Here is a 12847-nt window from a genome sequence, read left to right as displayed (position 1 = left end):
AATGGACATTTGGTAATCTTTCTTTTTTCTTCTTTATAACTGCAAGTATTTCTATAGTCTTTATTCTTTCATTCGATGTATTCAGTACCAATTGTATGTCAGGCACTGAGCTGTGCATTCCTCTGAGGAATCTACAATGCATCATGAGAAAGAGCTAAGTACACAACTTGGTATATTTAAATGCAACACTATGCCTCCCTGGTGGCACCAAGGGAAGGAGTGATTAATTCTGACCAGGTGATCTGGGATCCACATCTTCTATATATCATAGTGCAATGGTTCACATTTTGAGACTCTCATATAAAGGCAATATGAAGAAATATGTGATTTATTCAAGGATGACGCTCCTCAAAATCTCTCAAAAAAAAACACAAAAAACAAACCAGCCAACCAAACAAAAAAAACCCAAACCAAAACCTGAAGACAGGCATTTCCTCAAAGGTTCATTGTTAAGGGTACACCTATCTGCCCCCTTTGGGTGACTTGAAGCCCTTCTATAGTCTACCTGACATCCACCGTTAAAATTGGCCTCTCCAAATGGGATGGCTTCATCACGGTACTCTGCTCAAACAGGCGATTTGGAATTAATATTATTTTTTTCCCCACTAATATGTTGAATTTGGTACTTGTGCCCTGAGGAAATTTACCACTCAAAAATATACTTCTCCAGTTCAAGTAGTTAATAGGACAGGTCTTGAATATATTTGTATCTTTAAGGGTTGGTTGTGGGAATGGTGGTAAAAAATTAAAACTAAAATATTTTTGACACTTTTAATAGCTAAGAATTACAACATATATATCTTCCTGGGTCTTCTCTGTCCCAGAATATTCCACAGCTCCTGGCATGTCTGAGGCATGTAACTAATGTTTCTTAAATGAATTAATCCATGCATACATCAATGAATGGTCTATATTTCCATTTATTCTGAGCTTCAGAATTTTTAATTAAAATTACTCAGCTTTAGGGAAGGAACAAATGTTAGGGAAAGCAACTGCAAAGGGTTTTCCTTCCTATCCCAGATGGAATGCAGTCTTTGAGGCCCTGAATATTCCTGGTCAGGGATCGCTGTCACCTCTCAGACCTAGCACAAAGGTGGCCTTTCTTTGTTTTCCTCCTTCTCTTCACTGGTTTCAGGGGCGGGCGCCAGCTGAGTCTAGATGGCACGCGCTTTACACTTGAATGAAACACTCCCTGCCCTCGGTTCTGGGAGCTCCACTCTGCTGCCTCCATCTGCTGCTTCTGATAAATGCTCACATTCTAAATATATTACTATCAGCTCACTCCCAAAGTGGTTTGCCGGCTCTCCACGCAGCAAACAACCCCACTGGCACACAGCCACTCCTTGGGCAGAAAAAATTTGGGCAGACAGAAGACATATCTCCCAGTGAGGACAGATGAGAGAGATGAGGGAGGAAATGGCCTGGAGAAGCCAATAATAAAGACCTTGTCTGTGTCCTGCAGGTCTCCGAGGGGCCACCAGAATCAGCCTGCACAGCCGGCCAGGGCTATCCATGCAGGGGGTGAGCAGGTCTGAAGGGTAGTCATTCTGAGAGAGCGGCGGAGGTGAAGCTGAAGATGATGCTTTGCTTTTTTTTCTGAAAATGAGTTGAACATTCTCAGCCTGGTCGGCTGACAACCCTCCATTATGAATAACCTCCAGGAAACTAAGATTCACAGGAATTTGCCTCCAGCCCTTTAAAGCCTCCTCGGGCACATACACCATTTAAGCTGCTCTTCCAAGTCCCCCTGCTAGTTTCAGCTGCCAGTTGCCTCCCTTTCAGTGCTTCTTCCTTCCAGCAACTGATCTCTAGCCAGCATAATCACCAAGTGCATTTGGGAAAGATGGAGTAATGCAGCGTGGAAGGTCTCCCTGAAGAACACGTTCACGGCAGACGCCACTAGGGTAGATGTTTATTCTCTCGCAGTTGTGGAATCATAGAACGTTAGAGCTAGAAGGAGCGTCTGGGAACATCCAGTCCAATTCCTTTATCCTAAAGGCATCTTCGATTTTCATGTTTCAAGGACTCCTGATACCCCTCCCCCACATTCCCCTTCCCCCACCAAACCTCCCTGTCAATTTGCCCGCTTCAGTAGTGGCACCTTCATTTCTCTCATTGCTCAGGCCCCAAACCCTGGAGTCATCTGGCCACACCCAACATCTGACCCCATGGCAAATCCCGTGGGCTCTACCTTCCAAAGAGAGCTGCTATCTTCCTCGCCACCCCCATTGCTGTGACCCTCATCTGAGCACCTTCATCTTTCCAATGGACTCCTGCACTAGCCGCAGGAATGGCTTGTGTCAAATCTGGCCTGCCATCTGCCTTTGTAAGTAAGGTTTTATAGGGACACAGCCGTATTCATTGGTTTACCTTGTGCTCCAACAGTATTATCAGGGAGCTGCAACAGAGATCTCGTGGCCTGCGAAAGACATTTACGGTCTCTGGCCAACCCCTGAAAGAGCCTATTTAACAGAAAGTTGGATAATATCACTGCCCTGCTCGAAACCCTCTCACTCAGACTCCAAGTCTTATAGAGCCCCGTGTGAACAGCCCCTGCCATGAGCTTCTGACCTCATCCCCTACTGCTTTGCCCTGTGCTCAGGCTCACTTGACCACACTGTCTGCTCCCTGCCTCTATGCCTCTCTTCTTACCCCCGCCCCCCACTCTTCCTCAAATAAGCCTGGCGGGCTCCTACTGCAGGACCTGGTACACACTGTCCCCTCTGCCAGAAATGATATCCATGTTGACATTTGCCTGGCTTGCTCACTCTTTACTCACTCTTTATTCAAATGTCACCTTCTAGTGAGCCTTCTCTGACCACCTTCTTTAAAATGGCACTTCCTCCCCACTCTCGTCACTTCATTTTTCTGCACAGCTTCTGCCCCTTGTAATGTACCACATGTGGTACATGTCCCTTCTTTATTTTGCACGTTGTCTCTCCCTGCCTTCCCACTAAGATACAAACTCTGTGAGGGCAGGGTTTTGTCTGGTTTGTTTTCCTGATACACCTGCAGTGCCCAAGCATGTATTAGGTGTTCCATCGCTGTTTCTGAATCAATAAATAAATCCTTAGAAGGAGTAATGCTACGACAAATGTGAAATGTATCTGTGTCTCAGCCAGGATTTCTACAAACACTCCTGCTTAGGAAAGACTCACTAGGGAGGTCAGGCAGAAATGACCTCTGCACTTGTGGAGGGCACTTTTTTTCCCACTTGCCCACTTTCCTTTTTCCATCTTATTTCTTACCACGTAACTGGGGGACTTCCGCTATTCCCTGAGTCTCTGGCTATAGTTTCTGTAGTATTTCACATCGCACTCTTTTCTTTTCCGCCTATCATCATTAAAACATATCTCTCTGGCTTCTATTACCAAAAGATTCTGGCCTGTTCTCTTCTAAGCTTATAAACTCATTAAAGCCCAAATATTAATGAATAATAATGTCTCTACCTCCTAGAAAATAATTTGCATTTAAACAACTTTCAGTGCCTCAATGCAAAGAGGCCAGTGATGTGGGAATTCCCAGCAGGCGAAAGGCCTGGGCCAGCTGGGGTAGTCATGGAAAGGTCCCTCCAGCAAAATCAAATCACAGCCCATCAGCAGCTGTCCACTTTGCCTCTATAGGATGAATCCAGCCATGTATATCCCCTTTAGACTATGTGTGCACACAGATACACAGGGTGTCGATTAGAGGCAGTGAGAACATCTTAACTTGCATGGAAATGAGCCTGTCACTAATGATATATGTACACACTTACATATATTACTATTGATTCCTTCCCTTAGTGCTTTGATAGCTTTTCATCTAACTTGCAGTCCCACTGGCACAAAGCCATTGCTTAGGGAGGAAAAGGAAACTGGATAGGCATAGTACTCAGCCCCCAAAGAGGCGAGACAGGGAAAGGAGATGACTACTGGAGCACAAATTACAAGCATGCTCCATTGGTCTTCTGGGGCCATATTTATAATGTTCCAAAACACAGTGAAGGTTCAGAGAGCAGAAAGAAGGAAAAGGTTGAGAAGTGCAATCTTGACACCAAAAAATAATACCAATGACGACAAATTTCTGGTTCATAAGAATTTGTGCTATGCAAAGGAAGCAGTAGACTTTCTTAGGCCATCTAGTACTGCCAGAGACAATTAAGAGAGTCTTCTAAACAACTAAAGAGGAGGAATATATCCATTAGCAAATCTGACTGATTTGCCCATCAGGAGCCCTTCTTCCGTCTCCAGTGTAAGGAGCATTCATGCATACCCCATGGGCAAGAATGCTGCTTGCTTAACCTTTCCAGGATAGAGCAGATTAAGATGATCCCTTTACCTCAGTTTATCAGAACTAGCTCCAGGTGGTCTGGCCCATACAGCTATCAAAAATGAACAAATAATTTTCTTTTGAATGATGACAGAGTATGACTCATTTCTCCCCGACTCCACATACTGCTATGTAGGTGTCTCTGAGTCCGTCATCTGGTGAAATGGGTATTGATCTATCATTCCTCCAGGGAATCCCCAGTTTTGTTTACTTCCTTCTCTAGATAAAGAGACATGCTTATGTGACCACATGAAAGATTGCCACGTTTTATCAAAATGGCATCTTTTAAATGGAAATTCACAAAAAATTAGCCCAGATTTCCACTAAGTACCCTGATGGACACACAAAAAGGCAGTTTGTAACCTACTACGAAACCAGTTTCTTAAACTACTTGTAAACCACTAACTATAGAGCTAAGGTGATCCATAAGCCACTGGGAAGTACACGTTGCTTTTGATCAGAATGGAGGTGGAATACGTGCTTTTTCACTCTGAGATGTTAGTGAAACCTGCTTCCATGTGAGATGCTTCTCTTGCAACTGCTGGGTTGTCTTCTGGGCACGGCCTCGGCCAGACCAGTGCGTGTGACCTGCAGCTAATACATAATGCCCCGTGGGCCAGGAGATGACCGGGGTTCCCAGGGATTCTCCACTGTACTATAGGTGAGTCTTTCCCACCAAATCCAAGGAGACAGAGGAGCTGATGGTAATGTTACCAAGATGGCTTACCTCCTAGGAGGACCACTTGACTTCCAAGGTCAGGCCCCAAGCCAGTGGCTCTCATTCTTTAGTATAAACCAGAATGGGCTGGAAGACTCCCTTAAACAATAATTGCTAGGTCCCACTCCAGAGTTTCTGGTTTAGTAGGTTTGGGATAGAGCCCAAGAACTTGCATTTCAAGTAAAGTTCCCAGTGGCTACAACTGCTGCTGATCCAAACACCACACTTTGAGAACTATCGCTATAAGCATAGTGTTTCTATAACTTTCTCCTTTCCTCCTCCTGTTGTGGTTCATGGGACCTGTGATTAGGGAATAGACGGTAGAAGTCACAGCTGCAATAGCAGTACTTGGCACATGGGAGCCTTCGAGTCCAGGCTGCCATTCAAGACAGACAAAAACTACGTGAGGTTACGGGCACATGGAATCAGGCAACCTTTCTCAGGATTCCAAATATGTACATCTGTCTTGTCTGGCAGTTTGATCCTAGTTTATCCACTCCACTTTTGAAGCCCATCTGATGATAGTTTGAGTCCGCTGGCCCACACCCATAGCAATTAGACCAGTATTAGGGAAGAGCAGATTGGCAGATGTACCCAGAGAACTCATGCAGCATCAATAAGCAAACTTCACAAGGCACGGCGTCTTGAGTGATATGCACAAGTGGCCACAGACAGGCAAGGGAGGGCACATATAGACAGCCCTGGTTTAGGCAGAGAACAAAGCTTTCTCAGCAGACATTCCTGGCTGCTGTAGGTGGGGAACTCTTCTGAAACTGGAGATGAGACTATCAGCCTGAAATGCAGACAGCTACTCTGCAGCTAATTTCAAAGGACATCCATATGCCCCAGCCTTCACTCTTTTTTTTTCCCCCTAGAAAACTTGCCCCTCTAAGGATACAAAAGGCAGTCTTTGAAATCCATTTATTTCTACACCTTGCCCATAGAGGAACAATAGTGCAGCAAAATGTTGCCAATGGAGTTGAGACTAAGAGGAACAGTGAGGCCACAGAATGGTTTTGGTTAATGCCCGTATTCAACGGTGTTTTTGTATGTAAAAAAGGAAGTGGGGAGCTGCCTTAGCTGCTGGGAATATTTCTGAAGGGCTGGACTGTGTCATTAAATACTGTAGATGGTATCTGTCAGGAGACATGACACATGTATTTCTATTCTTGTTGTGTGTATTCTTTGTAGGTCAGCTAGGGCTCTGTTTTGCCTCATCCTTACTCTAGGACCCAGGCTGCGGAAGCAGCCACTGTCTGGATCATTGCCAAGTGCCATAGTGGAGGGAAAGAAAGAATGGCAAATTACATGCTAGGTTTTATGCTTTTGTCTGAAAGTGACACACTTTACTGGCTACAATGGGTTGAACAGTATCCCCCCAAAATTCACATCCACTCCTGGATCCTCAGACTGTGACCTTATTTTAAAAGAGGATCTTTGCAGACGTATTTAGTTAACTATTTGGAAATGATATCACACTGGATTTAGGGTGGGCCCTGAATCAAATGACTGGTATCCTCATAAGAAGAAGAAGGCCATAGAGACAGAGAAGGCCATGGGAAGACGAGGCAGAGATTAGAACAGTGCAGGTCAATCCAAGGAACTCCAAGGATTGATTACCAATGATGAGGGAGCAGAAGGGAAGCTGAGGGCGACACACAAGCTGACACCCCACATACCCTCTGCCCCCCAGGTGGGATCTGTGTGACATTCCTCAGGCACTCCTGGCTGCCCTAAAACTAAGGGAAAGGAAAAAAAGAAACCAAATGATTAACTGAAGGAGATTACAGTCCAGCAGGACATTAATTTCCATCAGTTAACAAATGTCTTAATGATTTACAAGGAAAAAGCATTTTTATCAATAGCCTAACTTTCAGAAACCCATAGACTCAATTTCCTGGGGCGCTAACATCACCCTCCCCTCCATAGTGATGTGGGAAACAAAGGCAGAAAGGAAGGAAAATAAAATTTCTTTATAACCTGCAGCCCATTGACAAATAGTTGAAATAGGCAGAGAACAACATCCCTCCAGGAAACTTCCAACTCTCTTAATGTTAATGCCTTACTAGTGGAGGGGTGGGGGTGGGGTGGGGAACACTTTTGCTTGACAAAAGCCAGAACTCCAGTATCCTGAGAGTCTTCTTTAGCATATGAAAGTCCTTTCAGACACCTCTTTTTGTTCTTACCTCTCCCAACTCCCAGGTATGTAATCAACCACTCATCACAACCCCCGTGCCTCTGCGTTTCTGGCCACTGGGGCCTGTCCCCGTGCTTTAATAAAACCACCCTTTTCTGCACCAAAGATGTCTCAAGAATTTATTCTTGGCCGTTGGCTCCGGACCCCACCAACACTCCATAACCACATCACTAGGATCCACCAAAATCTAGGAAGAGGCAAGGAAGGATTCTTATCGAGGCCTTCAGAGGAAGCATAGCTCTGTTGACATCTTATTTTCAGACTTCTAGCCTCCAGAACTATGAGAGAATAAATTTCTCCTGTTTTAAGTCCCCTCGTTTGTGGTTGTTAGGGTAGCCCTAGGATACTAATACGCTGGGCAAAGTAAGTCCCATCATCATACCCAATTGCAAGAGGATGGGGAGGGCCAGTGCAGCTGTGCTGGGTACTCTCCCTCTGATCAGTTCTGCTCTGCTCTGCACCTGGAAAGCTAAGCTTTGAGAACTGTACCAACAGCTTCCTTTCCCTCCGGTTTCTGGTTGAACTCCCACAGGAGTTCAGAGGGTGGGAGGAGAGTGAAGTTGGAGCACTTACTTTGCCCCCATTCCTCTCCTCAAGGCCGGCCATAGCTGTATCCTCCACCAAAGCTGTCCGGGCAGGCAGCCCTCCTTCGGGTTCTCCTTCCTCTCACAGTTCTGGTAACCATTTCTTCCCCTTTCACCTCCAGATTAGGCACCTAGGGGGAGACAGCTGTTGTTAGCTAACAGCATTTGGCCATTTCTTGTTGGTTTCCTTCACCCCGGCCCACTCCCTTGTCTATCAGTCTACGCTAAATCACTCTATTTGAACATGCCATCAGTTTTCTTGGGGACCCAATGGCTAGTCTCTGGTACCTGGTAGGAGAGCTGGAAATCTGGTGGACACCTTGGTGACACCCTCACAAAGCTGAGAAGCAGCACTAGTGGAGCAGTAGTGGGAAATGTAGGGACAGCGACAGATCACACACCTGCTTTACTCCCTATACTCCTTCTCTCCAGAGGAAGGAGCGTGAGCTCCGAAGCAAGATTCAAACCGCAGTCCACCATTTTCGCCTGTGGTATCAACCTCTCCAAACCTCAGTATCTTCATGTACACAGTGGGTATGAACAACGCTTCTCTTACTGGGCTGTTACGAAGATTAAGGGAATAAATAGGAAAAGAACCTAACTGCGGTACAAAGTAATGCCTCCCAAAGATTGCCAAGCCCTAATTCCTGCGAGTCTGTGAATATGTTGCTTTACATGGCAAAAGCGAGTTTGTGGATGTGATTAAGGTTACAGGCCTTAAAATAGGGAGATTATCCTGGATTACCCGAGGGGCCCAATCTAATCACTTGAGCACTTAAAAGTAGAAGAGGAAGGCAGAAGAGTCAGTCATAGAAATGTGGCAGAAGAAGGGGAGGCAGAAGAGACATGACAAATAAGAAGGATTTAATGTACCACTGCTAGCTCTGACATGTTCAGAGACCACATGCAACTATACACAATGACCCAAAAGAGGCCTCTAGATGCTAAGCAGCACCCCCAACCCCCAGACAGCAGCCGGCAAGAAAATGGGGACCTCAGACACTGAATTCCGCCAACCACGTGAATAAACCTGGAAATGGATTCTCCCCTAGAGCCTCCAGAAGGGAAAGCAGTCCAGGCAACGCCTTGATTTTAGCCTTGTGAGAACAGAAGCAAAGAAACCAGCTGAGTCCAGTGGACTTCCGACCTACGGAACTGTAAGATAATAAATGGGTGTCGTTTTAAGCCCCTAAATTTGTGGTAATTTGTTCTGGCAGCAATAGAAAATAAATACACTAGTACAGTGAGGTCTTGTGCATAGTAGGTACCCACTACATATATGTTATCTGCCCTCAAAGAGGAGAGTTAGGCAAGATACGGAGGGGCCTTCCCAGGACCCCAAACATTATGTGCTCTCAAAGAAGTAAGCCTGCTGTGATTTTACAACCTAACCTAGAAGCCAGCATTCTCTAGGGCTTTCCAGCTGTCATGAGTGTGGACCCCCTGCATGAGTAGCCTCCAGCAGCAGCAGCAGGAGGAGGAAGAGCAGGAAATGCTGTGTTTCCCCTGACTTAGGCAAAACAAGCCTGTGCACATCTGACATCCAGAAGGAAATTTACACTAGAGCTGACTGTCACCTCTCTGGTAGGATATTTCTTACCTGGAACCCTCGGTCCTGCCATCCTCCTACCTGGAGGCAGTTTCTGTTTCTAATATTTGCTTCTAATTGAAGCACAGTCTAGGAAGATCATTTCCCACTGCTAAAGCCTTCCTTCTGTTTCCCTAAACCAAATCCATCTCTGCAACCACATGTCAGTATCTTCTAGCTGCCTAACCATCCAAACCTAGTCCTTAACCAGAGAGCACAGACCCTCCTTGCTACACTACTTTTATTTGATGACTGGAGCTCCTATGCTTTAATAACTAGGTCAAGTTGAAATAATGCCCTAGGACACTGGGCCCTGAGCCAGGTGTCAGAAATGTGGACCACTCAGCATACAGTCACCAACAAAGTGTGCAGAAAAGCAAGAGGATTAAGGGCTACCCACTGGGCACAGACATGTGCCTCTAGCTTGAATCAAACTGTAGACATTTTGCCAAGTCCCAGTACTTCTTGAAGGCTCCAGACCAGCAACTGGTGATCCTTTTGACAATAGTTTTCACTGCCCTTCCAGGAGAACCACCTCACCATAAGGTGATTGTAATAATAAGAGCTAATATTGAGTGCTTACTGTATAGCAGACACTGCTCCATGTAACTGTAAAAGTGTTAACGTATGATACTCTCAAGGCAATCTGAAGAGTTAATTTCTATTATTCTTGTCATCTAGCTTTAAAAAGGAGGAAAGTAGGGCTCAGAAAGGTTAAGTAACTTGTCCAAGGTCACCTGGTAGTACATAGCTAGAGCTGCAACTCAAACCTAGGCTAAAATTTTTTGTATACTATACACCACACTGATTGTTCTTGATTGAGCCAACGTACACAGAGCCTTTAGGTCTCGACCAGGCACTGTGCCAGACCCTGGAGATGCAAATATACCCAGGAAAAAATTCATTTTCTTTGAGCTGAAATTATAGGAGACAGTTTTGTAGAAAGAAATATGTACTGACACATTTTATTAGCGACATGAGAAAGTATAATGGAAGAAGTAATTGGACCTTCTAAGTGGTGGAGAATTAAAGGAAAGAGAAAAAGTAGGATTGAGAAAGGCTTCTCAAAGGAGGTAAAAAAGAGGACAAAGGAGACAGACATTTATAAATGAGAGTCAGAGAAGTATCACATATAAGTGTGGGCAAAAAACTCATTATCCCTCTTTCCCTTTGTTTCCTCATTGCTAAAATGGAGATCATAATACCCATTCCAAGGCTGTTATAAAGATTCATTTAGGTGATAAATCGAATGTGTATTACCTCTGTTCAAAACATGCTAATATATATTTTTCCCTTGCCTTGCACCCGCCCCCACCCCGCCAAAAAATAAAAAAACAAAAAACCCTTATGTAAAGATCAGATGAACTAAAAATCCAAATTAAAAGGCTTGAGAGTACTAAAAGGGAAACATAAATGGAAGGTGGTTAGGTACTGGAGAAAGGAGCCCAAGGTTGTCTAAGAGAGACTTGGATTCTCTCTCCTGGACTAGGCCTCCTCTGGTTCCACCATCAAAACACATTCCCAAGAGTAGAGATGGTCACCTAGGTGGCCTCTCATCCCTTGACTTAAGCCTCCTGCCTTTTCTGCACTGAGCTACATTAAGCACACAGCCTCAGCAGCTCCCAGTATGAAACAGAGCATCCCTCAGTCTCTACCTCTGAAGATTGGGGACAGTCCTTCCCAGTCACTCTTCAGCTTTAGGGGGGTCGGTTGGTCTCAGGGACAGCTGACAGCCTTATTTAGGCAACCAGCTGCTCTGCGATACACAATGTCCTGAATGCTCAAAGTCTGGTGGATGATTCTTTTGTATCCATATAAGCAGCAGTTGGAGGAGAATCCATCAGTCCCTTTGGTAGCCTCAGGGTGTCAAGGCTGCCATTCAAATCATTACCACCATAATTATTAACCATTGTTTTAGTGAGTTATCTGCTAGGCGATTGTTTTTCTTTCTTTTTCTAATCATTAAAAAACAATCAAATTTTACTGGAACAATGCTTGCCTCAAGTCACACCAACACATTTATTAAGCCCCTTCTGTTTTCACAGTTCAACAGGAAGTCTTAGAGGAGGGAATACTTAAAATATTCTCTGATTTGAAAGAATTGATAATGGTATGAGGAAGAAGTCTACACAATAAAATAACTATAGAAAAACTCATACAAGTATATATTATACTGCTACAGTGTTAGAGAGGGGCAATTTTATATCCTGTAATAACAAAGGGGATGGGGTGCAATGGAGGAGTCACCACGGGTAGAGGATTTGGAGACGTGCGATATTGTGGTGGGAATCTGCTTTCTTTCCCATCAGGTAAGAGAAAAACAAACAAGGGAGCAGACAGGCACTCCATTAGAGTAGCCACCAGAGCCTGACTTTTTGACAAGAGAGTTCATCATTTAGGGTTAAGTGTTAAAGGTAGAGCTTTTGCTTCAGGATGAAGGATGTGTCCTGTATGATTCAGTGAGATCGTCAAAGTCCCTGTCCACATTTTGAACCCAATTTTCAAGCATGATAACCCCAAACTGTAGAGGGCTGTGCGAGTTGCTGTCACTCACCAGTCTCAACGAGGGTCCTGGAAGGGATGTCTTGAGTGTGTCGTGTGTCGGCCAACGTGTGCAATCAGGCCTGATCGCCCCCGGGGGCTTGGGGAGGCTTGGCATTAACCACACCTAAAAATGTTTACCTCCACGACCGAACTGTTTGAGGAACCCTGTTCGAAGAAGGAAAATAGTAACGAACAAGGTGAGGGAAAGCGCGCCGGGAGCCCAACAACCGCAGCGGAAACAAGAGCCCAGGAGGCAGTGCGAGCTCGCTGAACCGCGACCGCGCGGGAGCCCCCGGGGCCGAGCGGGAGCCCGCTGCGGAGAGGCGCGGCCGCAGCCCGACCCTCAGCGAAGCTCGCGGGGCTTCCCGAACGCGGGGAAGCGTAACGACGCCCCCACGCGACGCGCGCTTTGGGTGTGGGGGGGCGGGCGCGGCCAGAGGTGGGGGCAAGGGCGCGGCAGGGTCGACGCGCGGGCGGACGTCGGACCCGGGACGGGAGAGAGATCGGGGGCTCGGGCGGGCCGAGACGCCCAGGTCTAAGGGAGCAGCACCTGGTGGCGCTCCTGAAGCGTGAGGGTGGGAGCGAAAGCGGAAGAGGACCGGCGCAGGGAGGACACGGGGCCCAGGACGGTGTGAGAGGCGGGAGAGAACCGCCGAGAGGGCGGGTGCAAGGAGGTCCCCGGTGAGCGTAGGAATACACGCTCAGCCCTCAGCCTCTTGTGGCGGGCTGGCAAACAGACCCGCGGGGGTGGAAAGTGGGGGATGACGGGACGTGACCGGCAAGTCCGGCGCGTGCCACTGCGTGGGAGCAGGATCCAGGCCTCGTCGGAGCGGACTGGAGCGGGGACTCGAGCCCGCAAGGCAGGAGGGCGTCGCGTCAACAGTCCCGGCGGCGGGGCGGGGGCG

General features: G+C 46.5%; 1 long non-coding RNA gene across 24 annotated transcripts in view; it reads right to left on the bottom strand.

The window, feature by feature from the left end:
- LOC103677340 overlaps positions 1-12839 on the bottom strand; it is a 114056-nt gene extending 101217 nt beyond the window's left edge. For 14 of the 24 annotated variants that reach the window (XR_005832181.1, XR_005832167.1, XR_005832176.1 and 11 more), the window contains exons 1-2: positions 11953-12675; positions 7800-7941 (exon numbers count right to left, since the gene is read on the bottom strand). This is a non-coding gene — a long non-coding RNA (uncharacterized LOC103677340). The other 10 variants (XR_005832175.1, XR_005832162.1, XR_572376.2 and 7 more) reach the window with 10 other exon arrangements.
- Positions 12840-12847: the final 8 nt, after the last annotated feature.

The sequence above is a fragment of the Ursus maritimus genome, unplaced genomic scaffold, assembly GCF_017311325.1.
Source record: "Ursus maritimus isolate PB19 unplaced genomic scaffold, ASM1731132v1 scaffold_4, whole genome shotgun sequence".
In the NCBI taxonomy this organism is placed as follows: Eukaryota; Metazoa; Chordata; class Mammalia; order Carnivora; family Ursidae; genus Ursus; species Ursus maritimus.
This window is presented reverse-complemented; position numbering and strand designations above follow the sequence as displayed.